The sequence below is a fragment of the Esox lucius genome, chromosome 15 (assembly GCF_011004845.1).
Source record: "Esox lucius isolate fEsoLuc1 chromosome 15, fEsoLuc1.pri, whole genome shotgun sequence".
NCBI classification, from domain to species: domain Eukaryota; kingdom Metazoa; phylum Chordata; class Actinopteri; order Esociformes; family Esocidae; genus Esox; species Esox lucius.
Window position 1 is genome coordinate 11385395 of NC_047583.1, and position 17971 is coordinate 11403365.

Genomic DNA, 17971 nt, shown 5'->3' on the forward strand with positions numbered 1-17971 from the left:
AAAACCAAACGAATTCCTCAAATATTATGAGGTTCCCAGAATTCCGGTTGTGAGACCATACATTGTTAACTTTGGCATGATATCGTTTGGGTTTTTCTAACGGTTGACAGAAATGCTTATCTTATATGCAGTAGTTAGGGGGACATTAAACGAACACCTTTGTTCGTTTAATGCCCTATGGAAATGTTCTATGGAAATCTTTTTCCTAAAAAATACTCTTGTCTCTTATGGATGAATGTTCTATGGAAATAACTTCTGGGATAATTCCATTGAAATATATCAGCCAAATATTTAGGGTTTCTCATTGACAATCTATAAATGATAAATTAAAAGTTGTTGTTGATACGGATGTATTGGCCAATACCCTTGTCCTGCTCTTTTGCAATAAGCATGCTCACAACCAAGCCCGCGGCCTACAGCTGCGCCACTCTTTAGCAAAGACACGCTTTTTGTTACCCTCCATTACGAAGAAAGCTGTTGTGCGCTTAGTCAGTTTGGCATACACTTCAACACCTCATCAATGAATAGCTATGGAGCTGTCATTTGGGATGCTATAGAAGTCCAAATTGCGGTTTCTTCAATTTTGCCTACCTGTAGCTATGGGGCCGAATGGTCGTGTTCTTATTCCTTTTGCTTTAAACACCATGCACGCAGCTGGCTTATGGATGTGGCTAGAAATAGTGGAGGTCGTACCATCTGATTAAGTCCATGGCATCACACGTAATCAAACAACGATCTCAGCTGACTTAAGGCTTAGTTGTAACAGACAAGCTAACTATAATATACTTTTTTAAATATTGTTATTTTCACGAATCAGATGATTACTCAGAAAGATCTGATATGAAAACTAATGAAGTGTGTAATAAAAATATATTCATAGCCTACTGGAAAATGTTTGAAATTGGCAGTCAGCGTTAATAAAGCCATTTATTCCATCACCATCTTTCTAGCACTACTTAAACCTAAAGATGACATGCGTGCTTTGCCTACATATTTTTCGAATCTTGACCAGATTAACCCGGTTTGCACGTATAAGATCTGATTACAATCAGATCACAATGCATCTTTTGATCGTCGACACACGTCACAAAATGTAGACGCAAACAGAATGTGGACACGATCATGTTCTAACAGAATACCAGCCTGATGCATCCCACTGCTGACTTGCCTCTGAAGGTAGGGTCTGTCCTGGTCGGTCCCTGGATGGGACACCACATTTTGCTGAAACTGGTGTTGGAAGACCAATAGAAGCACTCTTCTCTTTGATGTGAAGTTCAAATCCCAATTCCACAGGTCAGTGAATAGAAGTGTTCAGTGCTGTATTTTGGATGGGACGTTTAACAGGTGTCCTGACTCTCTGTGGTCAGCAAAAGACAGTGATCTGGATGCTTGAGGCCGATTCCTGTCTGAAGCCCCCCTCAACCCCTACCTGTGCAAAACAAAAAACAATAAAATAAATGTATGATTTACAGCAGGAGAATGTCTTCATAATTCTAAATGGACATGTGACCTGACTATTGATCTTGTATTATAAACCGGTGTTTCACATACTGACTGTCTGAAAGCTTTATTCCGCTGCAGCATGGCTTTCTGCAAAATTATGGACTTTGTGTCACCACGGTTAAGGCATGAAAAAAAACATGAACGTCTGAAAATACATGTTTATATAAAGTCAAATATAAAGTAAAACATATTAAAACACGTTATCTAGTAGAGAAAGCAATCCTTAGTTATACTAATCAATAACAGTATTCTGTAATCACGAGGAGAAACAAATAAACCTCTAGAATGTAACCTACCTCTACCAAATGCTGGGTAGTCTGTACACCTTTAAAGCGGTTTGTGCTCTGCGAAGCTGAATGCAGAACAGCAGCACCTGAACTGGTGTCACTTAGCACATCTCTTCCTCACTCACATAGTTCTCTTTCTACTGATAATAGGAACCAAACAATATTGACATTTCTACCTTTGAAAAAAAGTCAAGTTCTTGCCACAATCGGCATGTGAACGACTCTCAGTGGAACGCAGCTGTTTATGCGATATGCGCAATTGTCTGTCGTTCACTGTTTACACAAAGAGTAGTTCGTTGCAGTGTCTATCAATTGCATTCTTTCTTTCTGAGATGAGGATCTGCGTCTCTGAATTGGAGAATAAAAATATGTGTGTGTGTACATTTTATTAATAATTCATGAATCGTGCCAAATTCACGAGGCGCCTGATAATGTGAGGCCTTAAGCAGTTGTCTGTTTTGCCTTATGGCAAGTCCGTTTGTGGGTCTAGGAACACACAAGCCCTCTCCCACACGTAGGCATACGTATTGATACATATTCGCGCAACACCTGCTCGCTGTCCTACTGAAACGTTACAATCTTGTGCGGCTATTTCGCTTGACCTGCATCCTGGTCCTTTCATTATGGTGATTCTTTAGGTCTGTAGTTTTTCTTTGTTTCTACAGTTGTTAAGCGACATTTGTCAGTTGAAAAGCTGTATTAAACTCTTATTTATTATTATTCCAAATATTATTATTAGGCCTATTAGTTGTTTCTTGGGAACACTGCAGCAAATTCTCAACGGACCTTCTCAGTGTGTGTATTGTGCCTGAACATAATAACTAATAATGCCTTTTTAATCCCTTCCAAGTTTTCTTGTAAGAAAAATAGCTCGTCATTCTAAGGCATGATAGGTATGACCGGTGGTAATATACCTTTTGTTTAAACATTGCTTTTTCGATTCTATTTCGTTTTGGAAGTTATCTAGAATCGAAAATAATAATGGACCATTAAACAAAAAGAAAATAAACTTTTTCTAGACGTTATCCTCACAATATATGGTGCATACGGTAGATTCATATTCATTTTGGTTTGAAGTGACCTTAAATTACTTCTATTGTTGGGATTAAGACTTCTTCGATGTTCGTTATAGTTCCTGTATTAATTAAACGTAGGATAAAAAATAAATACATTTGTCTTTGGGTTTTGGTAAAACGAGGTTGCCCATGAGGAAAACAGAAGGGAAAACATATGATATATTTTTAGAGTCATAATTAATTGCTTTTGCCACGACCTCACTTAACCTACTATAATGGGCATTTTCTAGTCAGCCTACAACCAATTTCTCAATTATGGCCTTTTGAAAATGGAGAATGGAGCTCTTTGAGTCTGTGCCTTGCGTGGAAGATGCGTGTTAAATATAAACATAACACTTATTATCACATGATTCACATTATGCACAACTCACTGTGTCTCCAAAAGTAGCCTGATAACTTACACATATCCACTATGTTGGAATCATCATGTTGAGATACCCTTTTCATGAATAAAAAATACTCTGTGCGTTTGGCCTTCAAATGTTGAAATGCAGATGTGATAAATTCTAATTCAATGTAGTATAGCCCTACACAATATTATATTAGGCTATATTAGATATGGTTTCAATTTGCCTTTTTCTGCTGAATGGGTCATGGTGCTTTTTTAAGACCCGTTGTGCCTCAAGTTTTGATTTAGTGTTTGAGTTGTGTGATCTCATACCTCAGTATGTGGAAACTGTTATACAGGGTACACATAGCGTGCATTTAGCACACTACGATCAAACTGGGACAGATATTATAAAACTTGGTGTAGATTACAATTCATGTTACTCCGATAAGTAGGCTACAGCTCTGTTTTAAACATCGTGAATGAAGTCTATCATGGCGTCCGTTCGAAAACCTGACCAAAATCGCTCAAAATGTGCCTCGTGTTTACAACTAATCATATATTATGCTAAACTTTGAATATTTATTTTTTACAAGCAATAATCTAAATAACATCTGTGATTGGAGGAAAACAACATCCTCCCAGGATATGTTTTGAGGAGGGGCTGTAACACAAGTATCCCCCATCCCCACACACTACTGGCCTACCCTCCTTTCCCCTCATGTCTGATGCAGAAGTGATGTGTAGTTTTCCTTGTGCAGCTGACGCTGGTGCCTGCAGACCTATTACAGAAGGTTTGGAAGGCAAGGAGCAGCACATTGTTTTAATGGCCCAGAGACTTGCATTCTAGGTTTCTGTACACTTCTAATAAGAGTCAGTGTGCAGTGCCATGTGAGACATGCCAGCTTTTATCAGGTTGGCTAATTGCTTATGACCTTTATAAACCCTGTCTTGTGTACAGCAAGGAGTGTTTTACATGTTGTTGGAGACTTTTCTATCCATGTACTGATCGACATCCCTTTTGATTCTTGGGCTGTATGTGCTGCAATACAAATCTGACTTGGGCAAATATATTACATCTAAAAAAAAAAGTCCTCCATCTTAAAAACACAACTTCAAAACATTTTCTTTGCCAAGCTGTGCACAGCTTGTAATGTTGACTAAAATGTCACTGCTTCATGTTGTATTTCTTTTACTGGGAATAAAATAAAGTGCTGGATATGTGTATGTGTGTTTGTGAGAACAAGATCCGGGTTTATGTGTACATGTAGGAACTGGATTTTCCCACAAAGATAGACAAACCTGATTAATCTGTCTGCATATGTTTTTTATGTAGGTCTCCACTGGAGAAGATGTGAGTTCTGGCTCTGGGGTTAGGTATATGGGAAAACATACAACTGGTTGTCATGTTAGTATTGAGGTTACTTTCAGCTTTAAGAAGGACCAGTTAGGTTTACTCTTAGGAGTATACTTTCTAGATAGGATACATTTTGGCATAAAAGTTAGGTTATTGAGGTAAAGGTTAGGGTATGGGTAAGGTTATGGTAAATCAGGTTTAGGGACAGGGAACAGGGAACATGGATGGCTTGGTCAAGGATAGGTCCCCACAAGGATAGAAAAACAAATGTGTCTATGTGTGATGTTGGTGTGTCCAATGTCAACTAAATTGAATTGCACAAGTGTTGCACCACCAACTGATTAAACCTGAATTACCAGTTCAACTCAAGGCAGTAACTCGGATGGGAGGACGTCTGACCTCTTCCTGTGCAGCCAATTAAGCAGCTGATGGAAATCTATGGGATCCAAATTATGGCATTAAGAGTTTAAGTATTAAACCCAAAAGAGGGGAATCTCAAGATCCAGTTAGTTGTGAACTAAGGCACTCGCCACACAAGCATAGCTTAGCAAACTTTACAGTATTTCCTCTAACAATCGTTCTCTTCATGCCTTGTTGTTTATTTTCTATTGTGTTGGCTGCCCCTTACATCCACAGCAGCGTTGCAAAATAACGGGGACAAATCTGTCTTCCATTATGCGTGGTGCATGTGTATCAAGGAAAATATAACTAGGTGTTCTTTCTTTTGCTGTGATTCAAATAGAAGTAATCAGAATGTATTAACAGGCTTGATGGTTAGCCTTCCCAGTTTGATCTCCGTCTGTATTATACAGTTTGTTAGCCTTTCTTACTGAGCGCATTTGTAATACTTTGTTCCCACCACAAGCCACCAAATCCATAGACACAAACAATACAACGTGCTGAGTAGCATGTGTGTTCACGTGTGCATGTGTAGAGGAATGTATGTTCGTGGATGTGTGTGCATAAGTTACTCTCACACACCCATCAGCGAGGCATGTCTATTAAACTAACTGTAAAATAGCTATTTTGATTACTCACAGATTTCTGAGGCTCACAGAGCAAGCAAGTCTGTGGAGAATAGAACATTTGTATTCTAAAAAGATAAAAACACTATAGTTCAATATCAAAGATGGAATTTAATAAGTCAGTGTATTTTTCAAGACATAGCATAGGTTAATGAATCATCAATCACATGCTTTGTGAATGAACATCACCAACTGATTGTTGAAAATAAAAATGTAATAGTGCAAGCTTAATAGAAATACTGTTTGAGTGATCATATTTCAACTGAATATTACATGAATATCTGGACAGAATGCACCTGAATTCCAGCTCTACAAGAATGTCTTCGGCAAGATACTGTAGACCAGAGCGAGGACAACAATCCAAGGCACATGTTGGACTCCAAACTTACAAATGGAGAATTCCATGAGTTTAGATGCAATTGTACCAGAATTTATTTCAAACTAGCAATATGAACTGAAGTCATTAAATAGATTATTAATATAGATATATTTTTTAATTGCATTTTTGCATTGTCATGATGTGGCTTAACATATTCTGTATACAAGATTGTTTTCAAATAAAGCTATATTTGCTTAAATCGGTATGATGTGTTCCAGGCCTGAGATGGCAATCCTAAATAAGTAGATAACATTTACTTTGTGTATGACGTTTGAGATCTTTAGGTTACAACCAACTGCTGGTGTAGTACTTTATTTAACCAATATATGTTTTATCCTATTTGATGATCTTATTTGGCAGTGGGATATTTTGAAGTTGGTGTGGTGTTATCTCGGTCTACTATCAAATCGCTTCCAACTGACTTGCCCAGAGACAGGCAAGTTTTAGCTCTGTGTGCATTCACTTGAATTTGCTGGTGTAAGCTGCCAAAAAGTTCAAAACTTTGGTTCACTTTAAAATGTCCTTGTTTTTGAAAGAAAAGCAAAAAAATATCCCATATACCTAACAGCAAATTGATCAGAAATACAGTGTAGACATTGCTAATGTGGTAAATGACTATTGTAGCTGGAGACAGCTAATTCTCAATGGAATATCTATATAAGCGTACAGAGGCCCGTTATCAGCAGCCATCACACCTCTGTTCCAATGGTACGTTGTGTTTCCAATTGAGTTTACCTTTTTAAAAGGCTAAATAATCATTAGAAAACCCTTTTGTGATTATGTTAGCACCACAAAAAAATGTTGTGCTGATTAAAGTGGCAATGAAACTGGCCTTTAGGTGAGTTTTGTATCTTAAGCATCAGTGTTTGTGGGTTTGATTACATGCTCAAAATGACCAGGAAAAACATGATCTATTCTTGTTCTGAGAAATTAAGGCTATTTCATGTGTGAAATTGCCAAGAAACTGAAGATCTCGTACAACACTGTGTACTACTCCCTCCAAAGAACATCACACACTGGGTCTGACCAGAATAGAAAGAGGGGTGAGAGGCTCCGGTGCACAACTGAACAAGAGGACAAATACAATAGAGGGTCTAGTTGGAGAAAGAGACGCCTTACAGGTCTTCAACTGGCAGCTTCATTCAATAGTACTCACAAAAAACAGTCTCAGTGTCAACAATGAAGAGTCGTCTTTGGGATGCTGCTCTTCTAGGCAGAGTTCGTCCTCTGTCCAGTGTCTGTGTTCTTTTGCCCATGTTCATCTTTTATTTTTATTGGCTTTTGTAGTCTGAGATACTGTATGGCTTTTTGTTTGCAACTCTGCCTCACAGACTGCGTCAGTCTATTTTCAGAACAAGAATAGATTGCTGATGCAAGCATGGCGTCTGGCATTGTGGCCAAACCACTTCACCTTAAACTAATCTGTTCAGAGCACTTTGTTCCAGTATTTTTTACTCAAATGTCAGTCGTGACTTTCTATTATTTTCGAAGAGCAGAGAGCAGAGGCTTCTTCCTTCATGACCTCCTATATAGGCCAAATTTGTGCAGTTTCATGCACTTTGTCATTGATTGTGGCGAAACAGAACCGTAGATCCCTCAACGATACCCTGAGGTTCATTTGATATTGGCATGACATGTTACTACACATCTTATGGTTAAGACCGAACAAGATCAAGATTCTGACCCTTATGGAAATCTGGACCGAACCAAGTTACATGATTGTTGTTTTGATGCACCTGATTATAATCTTTGTATTTTTATGTTATGGTATAGGTAGTGGTGTACTTGCATTTTGGTTGATAACATGAAATTGCATTTCAGTTTATTACATTTGATTTACATTTAATAAATGGTTTAATAAAGTTGATTTGTTTGAGGATTTATAACATCTATCAAGTACTTTTGTTTAAATTTTGCTTAGATATACCCAACTTCCCAAGCGGGTATACCTTTTCACGTGGCTGCTTATTGTTATCAACATTCTACAGACAACACAACCATATTTATGGACAAATGTTGAATTACTTTAAAAGGGGTTAGTTACTGATTTGTCAACTTTGCCATCATTGTCATGTCATCAAATGTATGGCAATATTTCTGCTAGCTAGCAAAGTCGGTCAATAATAGTAAGTGATTCTAAAGTCTGACAGCTTTAGTAGCAACCATTATACTGTATCTGTATTTAATTTGGTGGCATGAAAATTATGATTTTTTTTTTAACTTCTTTGGTACTTGCTTTAGAGAAAATCTTCATCAGCGCTTTTTAAGGAAGCATTGACGAGAATGATCAATTGGATGTACGCCCTCAAACTAATATTCCAAACTTTTATGTGAAGAAACCCATAATTACTTATCTTAGCATGAGAAACCATCTAACATATAAAAGTAAAATTACCCTTTAAGAATATTTTTCTTCATTCATTGCACTCTACCATTGATGTATAATTATACACAATATATCATGCTGTTCACAAGCTTGAATGGAGGCTTTGAAATCATGCCCACATTTTTTATAACCTTCAACAACCATGGGTGATGCATTTTGAGAAAAGTTGCGTTCAAATAAGTTGCAGGATATCTGTCTTTTATTTTGAATTGTTTTCCTTATTGCTTAAAAAAAACAAAAAAACATTGGAGTGTGAATCCACTGCATCTCATATCAATGATTAAAAGGTAAAAAATTACACTGGTTCATATACACATACAAAACACCACTGGGGAGAGCACAATGGAATTCTTTTTATGAAGCTTTTTGATGATGGAGAATCCCCATTGCGCAATGCCCTTCAGCATAATGAGTTTAGAATATGTGTTTCTGTAGCATTGTTCTTTTATGTATTGTATGTTATGTGTAGTGTGCGCTGTCCTTGTACACATAAGAATGCTGTGGCAGAGCCAGCCTGGAAAAGTGTGTACTGGGACATTCAAGGCCTGCTATTGAGACGCAGTGTGATATCGTTTTCCGCCAAACCAGAAATCAAGGCCTTGGACAGGCCTTTTCTTTGTCAGGGATAGGGGCAGTGTATGTTTTCTGACAGTTGCTTCTTTCAAGATTAATAGGTTTATGAGAACCGTGTGTCTTCTTCCTGAAGCCAAGCTCAATATCCGTCAGTGTTACCAGCAGCAAAAAAGTGCAGTCCTGACATCGGAATCCAAAAGACAGAGTGAGTTTAGTCACAACAGAACAGAACGCTATATAATGTTATGTTTGTGTATGTGTGTTTGTGCATGTGTGTGTGTGTTGAATTTCTATGTATTGGTTGCCATCATGTTTTTGTTTTTTTAGGGATGAACCAAAGCTAACCACTTAGGTTCCATACATTGTCTTTCATATGAAACAACTTTTGTTAATGTTTGCAGGGATGTTACAAATATATAATTTTCTTCAACAACAAAAAATTCCTAACATTGATTCAAATGCATTTGGGTAACTTATTAGTGTTGTACACTGAAAACTAATTGTAATCACAATAAATACAACTGAACAGATAATTAATGTGGGGTTTGCTATAGTATTTATTCCCCAAGTATGTATTGTATATTGCTATCTAGTATTTATTCTCCTTAATGCTAGATAGTTAAAATGATTTGATTTGTTTGGTTTCACACAGCAGAGGACATCATTGGAAATAAATCCACTACGCTGGAAAACAATAAAACACAAGCCCTCCTGCATTCCCCCCATTAGGTGTAATGAGCACTAGACTGGACCCCAGAGAGAAATGTTTTGACTGGTGGCACATGAGGACTAAAACATTGTCATACATACAAACCATGGGTCCAGTGTGTAAAATCCCAGGTGATCAAGAGGCAAGGCACTAGCATCCAGTTGGTCTTGTATCTGTGAGGACTACAGTGCACCACTGCCAAACACATCAACACGTCCTGTACTTTCTGGCTTGGTGTGGATGCCAGTTGGTGCTGGAAGGGGGTTTGCTTTGGGCGTTCTCAGTCTATTCCCGCCAGAGCCTCACATCCATGTTTCTCATAAGAGAGCCACTGACCTACCGAAATGGTATTTATTCACGCTGGTAGTCGTCTGTCATTTCAGTGATTTGTTGAAAGCTGAATAATTTAAGTCTGGTGTACAAAGGAGACCTGTTCGTCCAGACACAGACGGATTAATCAACTAGACATCCCATGTTCACCAATAAGTGTAGCGTCAGAGAAATCTAGGATTAACATACATTTTAACCTCAACTATGTTCAGTATTTCTAGCTCTGGGTTTTCAATTCGTTTTTTTTTTTATGTTCATCCCCAGGTTGAGCTCAATCATACTGTAACTAATTAGTTACAATCAGTTACCTACCCCCCACCCGCACAAAAATATTTTTCTTCTAGCACTGAAAGTGTTGACAAATTTATTGAGGAAAATATACTTAAATAATTAGTGGGTGTTTCTGCTTGCATTTGAAGGTAAATGCATGAACTGTATGTTTCTGTAGATAAGAGTCTCCACCAAATTACAAAATGTTAATATAAAAGTAGTTTCCTGTACCAGCTCAAACATTGTAATCAGATATAGATACTGTTACATATACAGATACTTGAAAAATAAGATGATTACTCCATGGATTAATTTCTAATTCATTTATTTTACGGGAAAATTAAATAATGAAATATTTTATTTGTTGTCAATAATATTAATTTCAGTATATAAAAAGTTGTAAGGGTCACTGATTTCACCTGAGCAATACTTGACTACTTGTCAAACACTGCAATGGTGAAAGTTACCGAAAGGAACATGCAACATTTACATTATTGAATTTGGTTCAACCAATATGTACTAATTACAGATTTGGACAAGAAACAGCAACAAATTACATTTGAAGAGTTAAATACCCAACCTCAGCGAAACAAATATTTTCACTTAAACGTTTGTAAAAATCTTTTACATAAACTTCAATATCACTGTTTCAGGTGTTTGATTCTGAATTGGATTTAATATGAATATGTTTTACATACAGTCTGTGTACACATGATTAGGGATAAAGCCCTAACTTTAACCTCTTAAAATGGTGGACTTAAACTTGTAGGAGTGGTGAAATGCCTGACATGTTTGCATAGAGTAGGGACAGACAGGACTGCAACCAAGCCTGGACTTGCTGGCCAAGAACACACTCAAACACATACACACACTACACTTTCAAACACATGCACACACACTCACACTGCATAGACATCCAGGGGCACATAATGCAGAAACCATTAGTTTATGGACAGTTAGACATTTACTAATGCGGGGGGCATTGGTGCAGAATGACAGAGGTTTGTCAAACGTATTTTTTTTTTTGCTTTGGGGTTGTGTGTTTTGTATTGGCCATGTGGGAGGTTAATATGTTTTCCCTGAGTTACATTCAGCGTTTTGCAAGTTTTGATATCCTAACTAAATTTCCTAATCTGCTTTCACAAAACTCCTGCTCTACTTACTGTAGAAATACTAGACCACAGGTGCGTATAGTTGGCCATATCCGACCCGGTTGCAGGTCCGAACAGCTGTTTCTCAACGTAGAAGAGTAAACCTTTAATATACTTGAAAAACTTTGTCATGGCTGAATTCCCAACCTGGCCCTATTTTAACCATGGCTACCTAATCATTCCCCTCATTCCTGACTTGCATAACAACACTCCATAACTTTTTTCTCATATCTGATATGTGGTGTTCTGGCCCAAGTGGTTGCCATGCGTTACCCAGGTGGGTGCTTAAACATGGCTGTGGATGAAGAGATATTCAGTCTTTACTCTGTAAAGTGCTTTGGGGGGCTAAAAAATTCCAATCAATTGTTGTAGTGTGATTATAAACATGCAGCACGTATATAAACCATCACCTTACCCTAGGAGCAATGAGACACCAGTTTAAATTGTGTAATGTCTACAAACAGAGCTGTATGTACATAGTGTAGGTTAGGGGGCTATTAAGGTGTTTGAACACAAAAAATGTATTTGACATGAATGGAGGGTAAGTATATGACAACCTGAATGATATCTGTGTGCACACCTGTTTTAATGAAGATTTTTACATTGCATGCTGTACCGTTAACTCGTCCTGCTTGTTTTTCCTGAAACTTTATTTATATTACTTAAGCAGTTGGAAGTTCTCTAGAATTTGTTTGCAATACCTAGACAGCATAGTCTCAGATTAGCTGAGTTGAGCATCAGACTTTGTTAACTTTTTTGGTATCTATAGTTTCCTGATGTGAAATCACTGTCTAAATAAAGGTAGTGATAATTACAGGGTTGGTCAAAGGTGTCTTAAGTACATGAGATAGCTTAAAGTGTTTTGATAAATCAGGAGGGATTTATGTTCATCCGGTATAATTAGAAGGATTCACAGCTAAAACTGAAATTTGCAACACAAGGAAATTATTTTGCCACAACCTAAAGAATGCTACCTTGTAATTAGCTTACAGATGATTTGTTTGGAGGGATAAACAAATAATAATATCACGCCATCGAGCTTAATTGTATATACCTTTTGTTTGGACAACCTTCCAAACTGTTGTAAGGAAGCACTGTTGATGGTAAAATGTGACTGGTTGAGAAGGTTGATGTCAACATTGCTGTTGTTTAATCAAAGCTTCTTTCTGAAACATAGCAAAAATAATTTCAAAGAGACGTTCGTGGATGATTCAAAGCCCCCTTAATATGTGCCATAACCTGATGTTAATTCTCAAAAAGAACCAGAAAAAGGGGAACCCAATGCTCAAGTGCCTCTCCTTAAAGAGGAACCTGTCCCAGACCTTCTGCCCAACGGGATACAGAGAACGTTTGTACTACTACATCAAATGGAGAGACGACGGCATTGTTCCCAGGATCAAATGAAGGAGACTGAAATCTTTCCTTGGCAGGCGATCTAGGGACACTGTTCCAGAGCTCCCATTACTCATTGGAACAGCAAGGACTTCTGAATGACGTGGAGCACTGGGTCTTCATCATACACAGCTGGATGATTAGAGCAACCTGTGGCCTGAAGAGGAAGGCTGTTCTTCTCCTTGTTGCAATCATGAAGATGATGATGATGCTTCGGCTCCCGCTGATTATGATTGTTGGGATTGGTGGTGGAGCTGATTATGTCTCTTGATATTACGGTTTTGAAACACAGTACTTGTAGTCAGTGGTATATTTGGAACCGGCCAGCAGTGACATCAGTGTAAGAACAACTTCTGCGCATTGCATATGTAAATGTGTATAGTGAGAAGAGATACCTGACCCGACAAGGACGTCTCGAGGTCTGCAGTGCTCAGAAAATTGATCACAGTGCAAATGATCTGCTTTATAACAGGATAAGCCAAGTTAGGCTGGGCTTCATCTGTGGTCTACCTTCAACATAACACAGAGGATTGCCTCGTTTGCCAGGGAAACATTTTAGGAATACTGCCAGAGAGGCTTGAACGGATGCCAGACCCAAAAAGACCACCTATTCCCAATGGAGATGGGCCCGCAACCTCAGAGCCTAGCAGAGAGCAGCAAGCCTTCTGTGCTGTGTATCTCGTTTCTCTTCCGCCATGTAGCAATGCCCAAACATAGTAGAGTGTACAGCTACAGATGAAAATGATAATGGGCCTTAATTATCAATCTAAACAAATAGAGAGTCTATCTACATTTGTGTTACAGGACAGTTTAGGATAGAAGGCCAAAATGAAACCCCTACACTTCCTGTTGGCATACATGTGTATAGAGAGAAACAACAGGGTCTATGAATTACCATTCAGTTAGAGCAATTACAGAATATCAAAATATTCCTTAATTAATATGTGAGAATAAAATGATAAAGCTCAATGACATTCATTTTGAAACAATTCACATGAATACCAGATTTAGAATAGCCTTTATTCTTAATGTACATAGACTTTCACATAATATACTGGTGCTGATTCTGGTTGAAAATATAGGGACAGAATACATTCAATCTATTTAAATTAATCACACACATACAGTAAAATATAACAGTGGTGAGCACAAGACAAGATTCCATATGAGTGGTAAAATATATAAATAATATACATAAATATACAGTTGATAGAGTTGCACATTTACAGAATTAAAATGCCAATAAATGCTTGTCTAGATGTATTTTGGAAGTAATACGGAGTACCCCGGTATAGTCCATACCTAACATGTACACGTTCAAACACTGACTATTTTAGTTTTACTAATGTATTTCGGTTCGCATTTCGACTGCTTGAGTTGTATTTAGATAATAGGCTATTCGCCTGACTGGGTTGACTTCAGAACTGGACAAACGGGTTGAAAGTGATACACAGTCTTTAGAGGTAGCCATCCCAAATCAACTGTGACATTATTAGCATTCTAGAGTTAAAATGTTTTACTTAAAGCTAGAAAAAGCTTGGTCACTGTCTCCTTGTCTTCAGATGATTAATTCTTTCAGTAGCTGTTTCACCCCCGCTTTTCGGAAATTGAGCCAAAACAAGCACAAGCAGGTTCTGAGGACACATTTGATTGGCTGGCTTTAAACGTTTTTTGTTTTTTTTATCCTCACACATTAAAAAAAACAAAAGCATATGATCTTTTTTAAGAAAAAGTTAAATAAAGAAATACTTTGAAAATTAGAGGATGTGGAACTTTGTAAAACGTTTAAATATGTTGCCTTCCCATTTCAAATGTGCAAACTTTGTTCAAGTTTTGTTCATGGAAGTGGTGCTTTAAACCTACTATGTGGTAGAAATTTACAGAGGTGGAACATCATTAAACTCAGTGGCTTAAAACTTTTACTGGGCCCTGCTCAGCCAAGGTGGGACAAGCCGTGATCGCCGAAGCCCTTTGAACTGTGTCTTTAAGTCTTGTCTCCTTAACTTGGCAGACATACAGGCATCCACCCCCCCCCCTCCACTTCACTTTGGGTCATATCAAGTTCTCTTGGAGAATGTAGATAGCAGAGATGCTGTTGATATCGCGGTGCTAAGTGATGACACGGTTGCAGAATAAGCCCCTCTACAAGGAGCAGGCCACAGGTGAACAGGAAAGTACCAGAGAAGGTTACATGCCGTCTCATTCCTGGCAGAGACAACCTGAGCTTGAGCTTGTCTTTTCACCTACAAAGACTGATTTTGATTGTTCCTAGTGAAGTAAAGTCAATCTAGCATGAAAAGCGTCCACAACATGTTCTATTCATTCACAAAGCAGAATATGTCAACTTTCAGCTGAAGGACAATGCAACACCTCATCTACTTTTCTTCATTTTCCTCCATACAGAGACATTAGCCTTCGGCAGACTCACCAGGGAGGACTGTCCATGAGACCTTTTAGATGAACTACTTTAACTGAATTCTCTGATACACTTTAATGGACGCTGAAGCCATTGTCAATTAACATTGTACTAAAGGGGTGTGCAGAACAGTTTGTTTTCATTTGTCATAAAATTCCCCAGCATCAGTCATCCCTTTGTGTGAGAAACAGTGCAAAAGAGAGAGTTTGCATATGTTTTTGTATTCGTGTGTGTGTGTGTTTGCGTGACAGGCAGACAGCACGAAAGAGAGTGTTGCTCCCTAACATTAAAGAGGTCCTGAGCTGCCCCACCCAACCCCATACCAGTTTACATATAAACACCCTAAACATGCAGGTGGAAATAAGGGCCCGAATAAGGATGAATAAAGGATATTCTGGCAACACACCAACACTGGAATTCCTCAAACAGAATAAGAATGGAAAGGTTCATGGCCTTACTAGACTTTACTACCATTGACATCTCCGCTTGATGAACTAGTTATCATTTAACACATTGCAACTTTATCATCAAATACTTGTTTCTATATTAGATGGGATATTATAAACTTTGTAACATTGTTAATTAAAGACAAATGATGTCTAGATGGGACAAATAGTGCATAAGGTCTCAGGTATTCACCCTAATCACAATGCTATATATGTTAATAGTTTAATGTCATAGAAAATGTGCCATTCATTTTGATAGGACCTAACCTGGGTGTCAGTCGATTTGTGCTCTTTTGCAAATCCATTGTGGATAGGCAAAAACACAATCTGGTCTGGACTCAGATTATGTAGGATCCCCTCCACAACATAGTGATATATTTCATAATCTATTATTATTTCAATTCGTTGATGATTGATTTGCAAAGAACACCAAAACATTCACAATACTCCTAGAGCGATATTCTTGTTAAAACGCCTGGCTCATTCCTAACTGGTGCAAAAGCACCACCGTTTGGTCTGGAGTGGAAGTTTCCTTCTTAAACATCTTTTTACATACAGGAAGCATGTGACATGTGTACTTCCCATTGTCGGATGGATTCAGGTAACCTAAATCACTGAGCTCTTAAGCAGCACCATTGTGGGATCCCACAATTTTAATGTTCTATTTGAGATTTCCAACCTCATTGACGAATCCCTCCTGGTGACCTAGTTTGACATGATTTTGACAGGGTCATCACAACATCCTATCTATCAGGTGTCAACAACCCCTGGAGAGAAGAACACGACCTATACTTCCCCTGAAGTGAAATAGAGCCGGCCCCTGCTATGTAAATTATCCATATCTGAACAAAACCAATAAATGAACACTTTCCTTCTGACCCACACAGGACTTGGGGCCCCTGTGACGTATCTCACTCTCTCCCAAGACCAGTAGATGGCAGCATGCACCATACAATGGAGAAATTGGTCATACCTGAATAGTGTCAGATGTTATGCACCTGATAATCTCCTTTCATCTACGCCTCTATATCCTCCTGCCTTTAAATCTGAGCATAGGCTTTATTTGAACAAAGATTATAAATTACATCAGAAAGTGAATAACAGAAAGTAACTGGGAAGAAAGCACAATGAGTTTAATGTTAAACCAGAGGGTGGCAGTCTTCACCCAGCTTTACAGAGCCTGAAGGCAACGCTTTAAAGCTTTGTTTGCACCTGGGGCACGCAGGCAGCTTTTTTTCCTGACTTTATCCACATTATGATTGTGCACTATTCCAATATTGTGTCAAATATTCTTTCAGAATGACGTTTATTCATCTGAAGACATTAATATTGTCAACTCTAATTATTTTTAAGGTTGGTATAGTAAGGATTTAAATGGCTTTATTGTTCCGCTTTAAGTCATTCAGAAGATGAAAAAAAGAAGAACATAACAACAGCAACTGCTTACATATTGGTCCCCTTGGGACTTGAATCCACAACCCTAGCATTTGCAAACTTCATACTCTACTACCTGAGCCACACAGGATTACTCTTACTTCTGGTGGCATGTAATACCTGTCTGACTACAGATGAGGGCAAACTTGGGCAAAATTACATTGAGATGACACTCAATTGCCAGTTGATTCTATAAAAAAAAAATCCCCATCATTCTGTACACGATACCCCATAATGACAAGCAAAAATAGGTTATGAGATGTTTGCAAATGTATTTATACACTCACCTAAAGGATTATTAGGAACACCTGTTCAATTAATGCAATTATCTAATCAACCAATCACATGGCAGTTGCTTCAATGCATTTAGGGGTGTGGTCCTGGTCAAGACAATCTCCTGAACTCCAAACTGAATGTCAGAATGGGAAAGAAAGGTGATTTAAGCAATTTTGAGCGTGGCATGGTTGTTGGTGCCAGACGGGCTGGTCTGAGTATTTCACAATCTGCTCAGTTACTGGGATTTTCACGCACAACCATTTCTAGGGTTTACAAAAAATGGTGTGAAAAGGGAAAAACATCCAGTATGCGGCAGTCCTGGGGGCGAAAATGCCTTGTTGATGCTAGAGGTCAGAGGAGAAGGGGCCGACTGATTCAAGCTGATAGAAGAGCAACTTTGACTGAAATAACCACTCGTTACAACCGAGGTATGCAGCAAAGCATTTGTGAAGCCACAACACGCACAACCTTGAGGCGGATGGGCTACAACAGCAGAAGACCCCACCGGGTACCACTCATCTCCACTACAAATAGGAAAAAGAGGCTACAATTTGCACGAGCTCAACAAAATTGGACAGTTGAAGACTGGACGAATGTTGCCTGGTTTGATGAGTCTTGATTTCTGTTGAGACA

At 38.3% G+C, this 17971-nt stretch overlaps 1 protein-coding gene across 2 annotated transcripts in view; it reads left to right on the forward strand.

The window, feature by feature from the left end:
* nkx2.2a (NK2 homeobox 2a) overlaps positions 1–17971 on the forward strand; it is a 53732-nt gene that overhangs the window by 2495 nt on the left and 33266 nt on the right. The gene's annotated exons all lie outside the window — the stretch shown is intronic.